Raw genomic sequence first — 15,015 nt, forward strand, 5'->3', positions numbered from 1 at the left:
TTATTTTGGTTGGTACTTCTCAATATACACTGTATGTTCCAAAGCGATGCTTCTGGCATCGTGACATTGTTGAAGGAGGATAGTTTGAGGTGACTGTGCCAGCTGACATCAGAAACCATACAGCCACAAGTGGCAGTTCTGCTAACAGTAAACTATGGCATTTTCAAATCGGTAGCGCTCTGTTCTACACTTAATGGATAACTGCATTGTTATACAAAAAAGAAGAAATCAATAAATAATAATAATAGAATATACAATTGCTACACAAGCCAAGGCCTTCTGTACATCAATAGTCTACAGAACACCCTCACAAATTTGCTTGTCTGTACTAAGATACAAGTCAAGTTTTAGGCACGCCCTGCAATAGAAATTTCAGTTTTGATGAGATATTTCCCAATGGTTAAATACTTCTGAAGAGATACTAACCATACAGCTTTTTTTTCTGTTAAAACACTGAGAGTGTACCAGATGAATTCAATGAACCAGACAGTCCTATTCAGATTCAGTCTGCAAATTACATGGTGAAACAAATAGTTATTTCTTCAGGGAAACAAAAGGTAGGAAGCTGCTACAGAGTTTGTTAAATGCCCTGTAATGTATATTGATCACCCAAATGTGAATGATTTTTTTTTTCTCAACAAAAGTGGAGTTACTCATTAGGTTAGCAGAATAATGCATTAAAATTTGGTAAATACGGTTAAGAAAGATGTTATATATTAAACTTCTGATTCCTGCTAAAAGTATAGGAGAATGGGGAAAATTAAGAAAACACTTTTTTTTTTACTTTTTTTTTTTATTCCTTTTAATTAGTTTAAAAAAAAGAATTGACAAAACATGAGTAAAAAGTAAACAATGTACAAGAAAGCAAGAAAGATAACCACGAGCATGGAAACAAGTACATTTTGAAGAAACTGCACTTTTGTAGGAAGAGCAATGTATATTATGTAAAACGAGTTATGGACAGAAAGGTGCGACTAAAAGGGAGGAAAGGCGGGAATGGAGTAGAAAATATATCACTAAATTAGCCAATGGGCAACTCAGTATTGGCAGACCTCTGCTGTTTCAGTGAGAAGTGATTAGATAGATAATCCAGGATAAAAGGTTATTTGAAGTGTTTAGGACTTCTAGCATCAATTAGCCAGTGTTGTCACATGGCATAGAATTTTGGTAATTGGAGATATGTTCCTGTGAAAGCATATTGAAGCTGGCAGTTGCCATTTAGTATAGAGATGACTTCCTCTATAGAAGGTGGGTATATATATTTCTATTTTCTGGCAATGGCCAGTTGAATTGCTATGAAGATGTGAGTCACAATAATTTTCAAATTAGGAGGCCAGGGGTGTAAATCCATACCTAGTAGTACAGATTGAGGGTGGGAGAGCAGGCTTTATGTGTCAGAGGTGATAAAGTGAGCTACATCCATCCAGAATTTAGAAAGCTTAGTACAAATCCACCAAATGTGGAAGAAGGAACCATTTTCACTGCATTCTCTCCAACAATTTGTTGAGACAGATGGGTAGATATGGGCTAGATTGAGGTAAGGGCTAGACATCAATGTTCAGTTGTATAGGTCTGGTTGATCCATTATTCCCATTTATACATGGAGGAGGTCTTGGCATGAGGGAGAGGAGTCAGCAAATGTTTATATATAAAGGCTATGCCTTTGGTGTGTGATCGTGGAATATTGTAGAACTGTATTAAGTCTTAGAGCAAGGGGCATTGGGAGCGTTAGACCCAGGTCAAAGCGGATCTGAGCTGGAGGAACATGAAGTGATGTCTGGCCTTTAGATATTTGTGGCACAGTTGTTGGAAGGTGGTTAGGGAGGTACCTGTGTATAATTCTCTAATGGTTTTTATGCCTGCATTAGAATTGTTAGAGGAAGGTAGAGAAGCAATTTGTTTAGTATTCATTTAGCCTTTTTGAGGATAGTTTTCATGACTCTACTGTAGTTGAGGCTGTGATAGTGCCCAGAAAGGATTTGGGAGGTTGTAGTTGTAATAGTACAGCATTAAGAAAGTGTTTAGAGGTAGTTGCCAAGGCTGTTTATTCAATCTGAAGCCACATTGGAAGTTTTTTTGGGTTCTATGAGATTGTGGCTTGGTCCAATATCACCACTCTGTAATAGGCTGAGACATCTGGAAAACCTAGGCCCAGACCATGTCTTGTCAAGGTGCATAAAGAATTACTTTTAACATGAGGGCATTTCCCTTTCCATATGAAGGTGGTGAGGATGGCTTGAATTTTGGCCAGTTGGGCAGGTAGAATTATTTAGATTATGATATTGTCAGCATAGAGGACAATTTTATGGGTTACATTACCTACTGATATACCTGCAGTTAAAGGGATAGTAAGGAAGGTTTGAGCAATGGCTACATCACCAGGGCAAAAATGGGGGGGGGGGGGGGGTACCTCTGTCTAGTGCCATTGGTGATATCGAAAGAGTCAGTGAGCATTCCTGACATCCAGACCTTGGCACTGGGGTTAGTATAGCGACTTAATATGGAATTTAATACATTACTGGTGAATCCAAATTTGTTTAGTACAGCTTTGACATATTGCCAATGTACTCAGTTAAATGCTTTCTCTGCAACCAGAGAAAGGAGAGGAGAATATATTCACTCGTGTTCGACCCATTGCAAGAGGTCAATAAACCCTCTTGTCCCCTCCGATGCCTGTCAACCGACCACAAATCCAACCTGGTCTATGTGTACCAATTGCAGAATAAATGGGAGGAGACATGTTGCAAGGAGTTTTGCAAATAGCTTGGTTTCTGTGGTTTCTGTTAAAAGTAAGCAATTTTATTTAATACATATTGCTCACAGAACCATAAAATGAATAAGAACAATAAAATAGCCAGCACTTTTGGGTTTTGTGTGTCTGATAATGCATCAGGATCACGTCAGGATTTTATCCTGTTCACAACTGAATAACATGTGCGATTCATAAGCATTCCGATAGAAGTCAATGGGCCTGAATTTGCACCTGAGCCTGACCACACTGCTCAAAAAACTGACAGAACTCTTTTTTAATTCCTTCTGAATACGCACTCTGGCTGCACCAGATATATGTGAACAGGCACAATAGAGAGCAATGTTCTCTCACATGGCATGCGAATTGGATGTGGTTCAAAGCGCATTTAATTTGCATATGTGTGAACCCAGCCTTAAGGTTTATTAGATAGGTTTTATCATGGAATTCCACTTTAAATCAAACCTTTTGTCACAAATAAGAGAGGCAGTGATAACTTATCACCTTATTCACTGCCACTTCTTGACTGTAAGCTCAAACATTTCCTAATTGTTCCTAATTTGGTCTTGGCTTATTGCTCATGGATATCTGGCTTGCCTTCGGGAGAACTGGAGGATAATGTCTGATCATACATTAGGATATGAAGAAAATGTATATTTGCATATAACTTCAGCTGCCTATATTTAATTCACTTTGAAATGTGGTTCCATTAAATGCTGAGCTTATCAGTTTTTTTTTTTTAAGATTGCACAACAATGCATATAAAGGCAAAAAAAGAAAAAAAAATACAGCTGTTAATGATTATACCACATAAGTAGATTTGTTTCTCAGCATGGACCCAGAAAACATCATTTCTGCTTCAAGTGGTAACTTTGTGTGTTTGTAAAAGAGAAGTAACCGTTCATGGGTACAGTAGTAAAAATCTCACTAGGACTTACTGACATATGAAAACTTGCCAGACCTGGATTTGTAGAAAGGAAAAAAGGAGAGGATTTTAGTGTGCTGAGAGAATGACATTTCATTTTCTTTTAAAATGCACTTGGCACTTTACTTAAGGGTGGGGGAAAGTTGGAAAGAAGACCCAAAAGGGTCTGGAAAAGAATTCTTCTACGAGGAACACTTAGGAAATGGAGTAATTAAATAGAATTCTTTATTTATAAACAATTCCACCCACAATAAATATATAAATAAATAACAATATAACTCCACCATAAATTCTAAAATAATTAGCTAGACGCCCCTGCATCTACAGTACTCACCATGGACTTGTCCCCCACTCCTTCCCTATGGCTGCCTGGTGAACAGACGACCTAATGGGACACGGATGTCTCTATGGACTCAAACTAACCACTGCAGTCAACCTGCCAGCAATCTCTGCGGATGAGAAGACTCAGATCTCCAGGTAGTGAGCCTGCTGTTTGCTCTATTACATTTACAGAGACTTGAAAGGGCAAGCTTCCGACTTGAGCCTAATCACACGGGCTCCGCTTCCAGCGCCGACCGGCTGATGTGCCTGGCGTGTCTGCAAGTGGAATTGTGTTCTGAGCTGCGTGGTTTGAGCCAGGTGAAGACTGCAAGACTCTCTTGGATGGACTAATAACCTGTAACTTTGATGCTGTTTTTGAACAATCATGGAACTCTCATCGCCCCTATATTCATCTGGGACATTAGTCTTTTTGTTCATGCATCTACAATCAAGCAGTTTTAAGAAGTCGGCAAGTGAGGTAAGCTTCCACCTGTGCCTACTCACATGGGTTCGGGTAAGAGAAGGGAATCTACTCCTTCATTTTTTTACCTCCTCAAATCTGACGTTGTAAACATTTCTGCTATAGTGTGCTATTTCTGCTTTTGACATCCGTGCTACTACCAGATGGCTCCATCTACTACCCAGGACTATTTTGGAATCTACTCCCGTTGCCTTTTTTTGTCTGTGACCCCGTCTCTTCTATTAAATCCAGGCAGGCCTGAATACAATTGGTTTATAACTGAGGCTGCTACTAACAGCTGAAGAAAAAACTTTTCAGCGCATTTATTTTCATAGCTGCTAATCCTTGGACTACCTTTTCTTTATGCTCCAATTGCAAGCTGGTTATTTGAAGGAGATTGAATGAATGAGGGGTCTGTTTGTGGTGATCACCTGTCTAATGATAACGCTATCATTATTTTAGAATTGATGGTGGAGGTATATTATTATTTATTTATATTTATTGTGGGTGGAATTGTTTGTAAATAAAGAATTCTATTTATTTACTCCATTTCCTGGGTGTTCCTCGTAGAAGACTCCTTTCCAGACCCTTTTTCTTTCCAGCTTTCCCCCTTCCCTAGTTATTCTAAGCATATTTATTGATTCAGAGGAACCTGCCTTATTTGTTATTTTATAACATTAGACACCAGGTAATTTGTCTGTGGATTGTGTAGTGTTACTAATTTATTATCATTAGATAAAGATACACTCACCTTCAATTAGACATCCCTAATATATTGGACCCTCCTGAATAAATAGTTGTTTTTTCTGATTTACTTAAGGAGCTGGGAATCTTCACACCGGTTGTGCAAATCATTTGAAAAGCAAATTCTTGTTTACCTATTTCATTTGTACATGAATAATGGAAGTGAATATTTATATAAACTGTTGTGTAAAGATTCTCAACTCCTTTATTAGATCAGCCCAACTCTGGATGCACACGGGTTAACCACCCTGTCCAACTGCCATTGCCTCAGCTGCTAAGCATAGATACTGTCACAGGGACACAGGTCACACGCTCCTTTATATACTCAGAAACAGCTTGTATTTTTGCCAGCTTCAAGTCTGAGGAGCTGCTAGGGAGTGAAGATAAAGTGATTATGTGCGGTCATGGAAAGGGAGACCTCCAGAGACACTCACTCTGATTTACTAAAGGAAAAGCTCATGTTCCCTTCCAAAGTGAATTTATACTTACAAAATATATTTCCACTCATCTTGGGGTATATGTTGAAACAAAGTGAGAAGTCACTTTGCAAACAATATCTTAAAGTGGTTGTAACCTTAAAAAAAAGTTCACTGCCAGCCCATCTCTTTAACCAGCCTTCCTACACAGTGTTCATGTTTGTTGAAAACAATGCTTCTAAATACTTTTTTTTTTCAGATCTATTCTGGCCAGTCACATGACTCCAGGCCACTCTCCTACTCTGATCTATGGGCTACAGAGGGGGGAGCCGAGATTTCCCTTAGATAGGGAGAAGAGCAGCTGGGAGTCACATGACCGGCCAGAAGACATCTGAAAAAAGATGTTTAGAGGCATCGTTTTCAACAAGCATGTACACAATGTGTTATGGCTGAATAAAAGAGAGGGGCTGGCAGTGAAATTTATTTTTACGTTTACTTTGCTACTAATGATGGCAGGTGGGGGGGGGGGGGCTGTAATAGCTCACACACACACACACACAGGCGCTGACAGGCAGGGAGGGAGAGAGCGAGAGGGAATCAGCAAACGATGAAGGCACGTAAACTGACCACGTTACAGGCAGGTTAATCCTGCCTGTTCCTACAGTATGTCCCCCACTGTTTGATGACCATGGTTGCTGAGCCCTAATTACAGGCATACCCCACTTTTAAGTACACAATGGGATATATTTACTAAAGCTGGAAAGTGTGAAATCAGGCTTACTTCTGCATAGTAACCAATGAGCTTCCAGGTTTTATTATCAAAGCTTAAGTGAACAAGCTGGGGTTAGAAGTAGAAGCTCACTGGTTTCTATGCAGCAGTGGGGCTGATTTTGCACTTTCCAGCTTTAGTAAATAAACCCCATTGTGTACTTAAAAGTGGGGTATGCCTGTAATTAGGGCTCAGCAGCCATGATTACCATGGTCATCAAACAGTGGGGGACATAGGAACAGGCAGGATAAACCAGGTTTTTTACAGCTTACAGAGGGACAGGTTAGATAGTACAAGCACTGTGCTGTCTAACCTGCTATAAGGGAACAGGATCTCTTTTTTGTAGGGTTACAACCACTTTAATCATGTGCAAAGAAAAAGTGAATTTTCACTTTGTTTTAATATATTCCCTTAGGATAAGTACAAGTTCACCTTGAAAGTGAACATGATTTTCTTCTTAAAAAATCAAGATCAGTGGGATCATTTTTTAAAGACAAATAGACTTTTCAGTCTGCAAAGTGGTTTTGCACTCTGGAAGGGAAATTTTCCCAGAGATTAGTGAATGTGGTAAAGCTTTACATTGCAAAGATTAGCAAATTATGTGCAAGGGAAATTAAGATAATCATTTTTTGCTTGCACATAATGGAAGTCATCAGAGCTTCACTACATTCACCAAGGGCTGGGAATGTACTTGCAAACTGAACAGCCTATGTGTCTTTAATATATCAACCCCAGTTTCTCTGGAAAAGTTTCATCCCCCAACCCCCATATACCTTCTACCCCTATAACTGCAATATTCACTTTGAAAGTTAACATGCATACTCATTTTAACATTTAAAGCTCTTGCACTGGTTGAAAATAAATATGTCAGCCCTTTAATAACCATAGTCTGGGCAAAGGTGTGCTTTAATGCATCTTTTGTTTCAAAAAGGAAAAAATTTTTAACATTAACATTCCACTACAATGCATTACATGTATTTGTATTATTGGAGGTGGAGGCAGCACAAATAACTGTGGTAAGGGAAATGTAACTGTAAAAGAAGCTTAGGAGGCATGTAAATGAATTCTGGCCCTGACCCTTGAAAAAGCCTTTGGTCAAACGTATCTTTTGCAATCAAGGTCGAGTGTTAATGGCTCTAGCATTGTACATTAGAAATGTGGTAATACAATTCATAGCACTCCCCTGATAACTGAAGAAGTAAAGTGAAGTACAGCTACCGTGGTATATTTCTAAGCTATTCAGATACCTAGAAGGACTTCTCATTTACTATTTCATGGTTAAATAATATGATCATCGCTTCTAAATAAAACTATACTGATCAAGGTACATTTACCATTATTTGTTTAATAGTTATATGATACTGCCTTTTGGCAGTGCTCTCTTTTTTAGCTTACCTAGAACATAACAATATCCAGTACATCAGCTATGATTTAAATACTTTTTGTTTATCAGGAAGAATAGTCTATAAGACATATTTGTATATTCTTGGTATCCAATCTGATAACTGAAAGATCGAGTACAACTTATTTATATAGATAAAACATATATGAGAGCATTATTATTATTTAATTGAAAAAAGCCTGTTCCATCAAGTCATATCTAGACCACAATATTAACATTTCTGAAGATGGCAATATAGATGCAAGGCATTAACCTACAGATGGCGGAGAAACAAAGGAAGCATTTGGCTAATTGGTGAACTGATAACAATCAAGCAAAATTTACTTTGCTAATGTCTGATCAGCTTAATAAAAAAATTTCACACTTAAAGCTGTAATAGTCCCAACAACAAAAATGTAATATATTGCAGTTTAGCAATCCTTTGATGTGGTAGCTGCAGGCTTTTAACCCTTTATTTCCTCTGGTGATCCAGCCAGTAACTTCCTGTCTAAAAATGTCTGTATACTGAATGAAGTAGTAAAGCAGACACCTTTGTACAGCATCATGGTCAGTCTAGGGAGAGGGGAGTGTAAAATGTAAACACTATAAGAAAATTGCCTATATCACTATAAGAACAGCGGATTCTCCTTGTTGTTTCACAGCAAGTCGGAACCAAGGAACAAAACCATGTACAAAATTTCTCGTACGACAAAGACTTTTTTTTGTTGTTTATTGTTTCTGATCATGTGCAGTCATTTGTTTCTGATTTTTCTCATCTGAAAATCGTACGAAAATGGTACACATTAAACGAAAATCGTTCGTTTGGTTCTCGTGTGAGAAAAATGTTGTTTGTCCCTTTGGAAATTTTTGTTCCAAAGGTCAGAATCAGCTGTGGAAAGTTGTGTACAGGATAAAAAAAGAGAAGGCACCTCTAAGTGCAGTAGCATTAAACTTTTTATTCCCAAAGGGTTAAAAACACTTACTAGAAGTGTAAGTTTTGAAACTCATCATTGTATAAAAGAGTCCAGCTGAAGGTATAGTCCTGGGGTGATCATGTCCACGATGGATGTTGTGGATTCCAGACTATCCAACACAGGGAAATCACATAATCAAGAACCAGGAGAGATGGCTATGTTGGAGTGTACCAGCATAGGATGCTGGACTCATGGGTGACATCACCGGAAGTGCACCCAAAACCAGCGTGGAACACACGGGCCAGAAATGACGTCCCATGACAAATTGAAACTCTTAAGGTCTGACCTCATATTATAGGATTTTGGTAAATCTGAAGGAAGAAATCTACAGAAAATAGTATAGTGTGTATCCATCATGGTCATTAAGAAGTGGGCAGCTGCTGCTCCTTAACAACCAATGAGTCATTAGCTGTCAACAGTGTTCCCTGCTGACAGCTGAATCTAAAAAAAACACATTAGACATTTTTGACAAATCCTTTATTTAAAAAATAGAAATAAAATAAATATGTGTAGATCCATTGTCAATCATTTTGCCCGCCACCACCGCGGATCCCAAAAAAAAAGGTCAACTTGCACCGAAGGCTCCAGCTGTCTGCCAGCTCCACGGACTGACAGTTCTTAACTAACTATGGGGCAGGGTCTCCCAGAGACATGCTGGGTCGATTCCTATTTTTACACTACACATTGTTTTTTGGGTGAATAAATAGAGGTACTAGGTAACCCATACTCATTAATATGGGGAAGGACAGTATCTGCGGGCCCCCTTGTTCCAGATTCTGATAAGCCCCCCTGTCCACAGACCCCCACAACCACTGGCCAGGGTTGTGGGCCCCCCATACACATGGGGACAAGGTGCTTTGGGGGGCCTGGTATGGTTGAGGAGCTGGGGGGCACTCGCTCATCCCCTCCCTTTCCTGACCTGTCAGGCTATATTCCTGGATAAGGGTTTGGTATTGATTTTGGGGGGACCCCATGCCATTTTTATTTATTTTTAATTTCAAATAAGCTTTTATTTTAGAGAGAATATAGCGATAGAGGTCTGTCAAATTACAGTAACAGTAATAAAACAGTGTAAAAAACATGTCAATGTTGTATAAACAGGCATTCAATATTCACTGAGAGCAAGTATCAAGTACATTTGAACATATCTGGTGGATAAATACAAATAAAACGTTGACAACACTATCTTATTCCCTCATGTGTAAAGTGAAGTATACCAAATATTAAAGAGCTTCATAGATAGCTTGAGTATTGAAATTGTACTGTATTATTTGGGTCAGTAAATATATGTCATATAGAAGAATGGGACTAAACGTAATCTTAATAGGGGATGTGTTTATTGTATTTGGAGGTATCATAGGCGTAGAATCTAGTGTGGTTTGTCGAGTGTGTGTTGGTAGAAAGGATAATTGGCCTGGAGTCTCAAGAATTGTCAATTTACTGTATGGAAGTGGTTTCTGGACCTCTAGCAACCAATACAAAGAGAGGAGATTCTAGAAGGCCTCAGCTATGATCGAGCTGCTCGAGAAAGATGATATGGAGAACTTGCTACGCACACTAGAAGGCAGGGGGGTATTGAAAGAGTTTGTAGAGGGTAGGGTAAGGGTAGTAGAGAAAAATAATGGACATGTGAGAGAGAGGGGGAGTATAGGGTGAGCTGATTGCTCCCGGGGGAAGCGATGATATGCAGGGAGTCCGTAGTTGGTAGAGAGAAAAGGAAGTCAAGAGGAAGAGAGGAGGGGGGCTTCCTCCTCCGATCTGATAACGTGTATAGACAGTCTTCAACGGGTTAGTATTTGGGAGTATTCCTTAGTTGTTTTGACGTGTTGCCAACAAGACCAGGTTTTCCGAGCCATTTTTATTTTTATTTAGGCATGGGGGTTTGCCTCAAAATCTATACCAGACCCAAAGGGCCTGGTATGAATTGAGGGGGGACCCTATGCCCTTTTTTCCAGACTTTTTTATTGTCTGTAATTTTTGGGGGATGTTTAGTATAGCAAAAAGCAAAAAATATTGCTTTATTTTTCAAAATTGTCGCTCTTTTTTTGTTTATAGCACAAAAAATAAAAAGCGCGGAGGTTATCAAATACCATCAAAAGAAATTTCTATTTGTGGGGAAGAAAAGACGTCAAGTTTGTTTGGGAGCCACATCGCACGACCGCGCAATTGTCAGTTAAAAGAGTGCCGAATCGCAAAAAGTGCGCTGGTCTTTGGCCAGCAAAATGGTCCGGGGCTTAAGTGGTTAAAATTATTAGTGGCTATAATGAATTGTCGGGTCCCAGCAATACAGATAAAAGTCAATGGAAAAACGGCATGGGATCCCCCCAGTCCATTACCAGGCCTTTTGGGTCTGGTATGAATATTAAGGGGAACCCTGAGCCAGAATTAAAAAAAATTGCCCTTATCTGATCACGCAACCTGGCAGGCAGAAAAGAGAGAGCGCCCCCCTCCTGAACCATACCAGGCCACATGTCCTCAACATGGGAGGGTACCTTGTCCCCATGTTGATGGGGACAAGGGCCTCACCCCCACAACCCTAGCCAAGTGGTTGTGGGGGTCTGCGCCCCCCCCTGTTTGAAATGGTAACGGGTACATTGTACCTCTACCATTTCACAAAAAAGTGTCAAAATGTTAAAAAATAAAAAATGTCCCACAAAGTCCATTCATCTTCTTCTATGGCTCTGCCGACGGACAAAAAAAACAAAACCCGTCACCGATCCACCTCCATGGAAGGAACCCACCGTTTGACACGTTCTCGCAGGTGACAGTTCTTATATAACCGAGGGAGGGCCACATGGTGACATACCTGGGTGACCCCTCCCCCTCTGACGCACAGTGATTTCCCAATGGCTTCCCCATGGAGTCAGAGGGGGTGGGGGCGACTCAGGTACATAAATGGGCAAGGGTTGTGGGGATGAGGCCCTTGTCCCCATTAACATGGTGACAAGGTCCTTTGGGGGACTGGTGCTTTGAGGACATACAGCCTGGTATGGCTTAGGAGGGCGTGCTCTCTCATCCCCCCTCTTTTCCTGTGGCTTGCCAGGTGGCGTGCTCGGATAAGGGACTGGTATGGATTTTTGGGGGGACCCCCGCACCTTTTTTTTAAATTTTGGTGCTGGGTTCCCCTTAAAATCAGGTCTGGTATGGATTTTGAGGGGGATCCCTATGCCATTTTTTAAAACAAATTTGGTACAGAGTTCCCCTTAATATCCATACCAGACCTGAAGGGCCTGGTATGGAATTTGGGGGGACCCCACACAATTTTTTTTTAATTTTGGTTAGGGGTTCCCCTTAATATTCATACCAGACCCAAAGGGCCTGGTAATGGACTGGGGGGGATCCCATGCCATTTTTTCAATGACTTTTATCTGTATTGCCGAAACCCAATAATTCATTATAGCCGGTAGTAATTGTAAATGACTTTTTTCCTTTACAAATGTAATTTTGTGCAGGGACTGTTCTAAACACAGGAATAATGTGCCACTTTAGAGGCATACTATAGATGCCCTCTCAGGTACAAAATTTAAAGGAATATTTAACTTTTATTGTTTCACTTTAAGCACTATTAAAATCATTGCTCCTAAATAAAAAACTTTTTTTTGCATTGATACATGTCCCCTGGGGCAGAACCCAGGCCCCCAAACACTTTTTATGACAATACCATGCATATAAGCCTTTAAAAGCAGCACTTTTGATTTCTCCCATAGGCAATTCATTATAGCCGCAAGTACTTTTAAATGACTTTTTTTCCTTTAGAAATGCCATTTTGTGCAGGGACTGTTCTAAACATGGGAACAATGCGCCACTTCACAGGCATACTATAGACACCCCCCAGGTACGAAAGGAAAGGAAGGAATATTTCACTTTTATTTTTTCACTTTAACCACTTTCAGACCGGACCATTTTGCTGGTAAATGACCAGAGGTCTTTTTACACTTTGGCACTGCGCTGCTTTAACTGGTAATTGCGCGGTCATGCAATGTTGTACCCAAACAAAATTTGCGTCCTTTTCTTCCCACAAATAGAGCTTTCTTTTGATGGTATTTGATTGCCTCTGCGATTTTTATTTTTTGCGATATAAACGTAAAAAGACCGCAAATTTTGAAAAAAAATGATATTTTCTACTTTTTGTTATTAGAAAAATCCAATAAACTCAATTTTAGTCATACATTTAGGCCAAAATGTATTCAGCCACATGTCTTTGGTAAAAAAAAAGTCAATAATTGTATATTTATTGGTTTGCGCAAAAGTTGTCACATCTACAAACTAAGGTACGTTTTCTGGAATTTACGCAGCTTTTAGTTTACGACTGCCTATCTCATTTCTTGAGGTGCTAAAATGACAGGGCAGTACAAAACCCCCCCAAATGACCCCATTTTGGAAAGTAGACCCCCTAAGGAAATTGATAAGAGGCATGTTGAGCCCATTGAATATTTTATTTTTTTGCCTCAAGCGATTGAATAATGACAAAAAAAAAATTTTTTTTTTTTTTTTACACAAAGTTGTCACTAAATGATATATTGCTCACACATGCTATGGGCGTATGTGAAATGACACCCCAAAATAAATTCTGCTGCTTCTCCTGAGTACGGGGATACCACATATGTGGGACTTTTTGGGAGCCTAGCCGCGTACAGGGCCCCGAAAACCAAGCACCGCCTTCAGGCTTTCTAAGGGCGTAAATTTTTGATTTCACGCCTCACTACCTATTACAGTTTTGAAGGCCATAAAATGCCAAGATGGCACAAAACCCCCACAAATGACCCCATTTTAGAAAGTAGACACCCCAAGCTATTTGCTGAGAGGCATGTTGAGTCCATGGAATATTTTATATTTTGCCACAAGTTGCGGGAAAATTACAAACTTTTTTTTTTTTTTTTTTTTTTTCACAAAGTTGTCACTAAATGATATATTGCTCATGCATGCCATGGGCATATGTGAAATGACACCCCAAAATAAATTCTGCTGCTTCTCCTGAGTACGGGGATACCACATATGTGGGACTTTTTGGGAGCCTAGCCGCGTACGGGGCCCCGAAAACCAAGCACCGCCTTCAGGCTTTCTAAGGGCGTAATTTTTTGAGTTCACTTCTCACTACCTATTACAGTTTTGAAGGCCATAAAATGCCAAGATGGCACAAAACCCCCACAAATGACCCCATTTTAGAAAGTAGACACCCCAAGCTATTTGCTGAGAGGCATGTTGAGTCCATGGAATATTTTATATTTTGCCACAAGTTGCGGGAAAATTACAAACTTTTTTTTTTTTTCACAAAGTTGTCACTAAATGATATATTGCTCACGCATGCCATGGGCATATGTGAAATGACACCCCAAAATAAATTCTGCTGCTTCTCCTGAGTACGGGGATACCACATATGTGGGACTTTTTGGGAGCCTAGCCGCGTACGGGGCCCCAAAAACCAAGCACCGCCTTCAGGCTTTCTAAGGGCGTTACAGTTTTGAAGGCCATAAAATGCCAAGATGGCACAAACCCCCCCCCCCAAATGACCCCATTTTAGAAAGTAGACACCCCTAAATTTAGGGGTACACTAGTGAGACTAGGTAATAAATGGCGGGTGCCCTGAAACTATAAAAAAATAACTAACCAACCAGCGTCACCTGTAACAGTTATATGGTGATCACTGGTGAAAGGGTTAACTAGGGGGCAATCAGGGGGCTTTATGCGGTAGTATATGGGGGTCCCTGGCGCTATAAAAAGCTGCGGCGAACCTAAATACCTACCTGCCTAACTAGCGTCACCTGTGACACTAATACAGCGATCAGAAAAACGATCGCTTATTAGGCTGGGTTCACACTGGAGCGATGCGGGAACGCCACGAATGCGCGGCGGGTTCCCGCATCGCATGCCTCCCGGCGGCAGTTCACACTGCCCTATGCGAACTGCTGGGAGTGTCAGTGAAATGTTAATGACACCCCCAGATCAGTTCGCATATCGCAGTGCGATCTGCAAACTTGGATCGCATGGTGTGAACACCCATGCGATCCGATTCTGCTGCGGACCAAAAAAAGGGTCCCGTGCGAGTTTGCGGCGGGTGCGACACGAATTCAGCCATACTATCTGTATAGCTGAACTCGAATCGCACAGAGATCGGATGTGATTTGCACTGCAGTGCGGTGCGAATCACATCCGTTCTCATAAACCGCTGCAATGTGAACCCAGCCTTAGTGACACTGGCGACGGGGGGTGATCACGGGGTTAAACCTTTATTGGGGGGGTTAGGGGGGTACCTTAGAACTAAAGGGGGCTAACCCT

The sequence above is a fragment of the Lithobates pipiens genome, unplaced genomic scaffold (assembly GCF_037356315.1).
Source record: "Lithobates pipiens isolate NorthernLeopardFrog02 unplaced genomic scaffold, aLitPip1_a1.2 Scaffold_8, whole genome shotgun sequence".
In the NCBI taxonomy this organism is placed as follows: domain Eukaryota; kingdom Metazoa; phylum Chordata; class Amphibia; order Anura; family Ranidae; genus Lithobates; species Lithobates pipiens.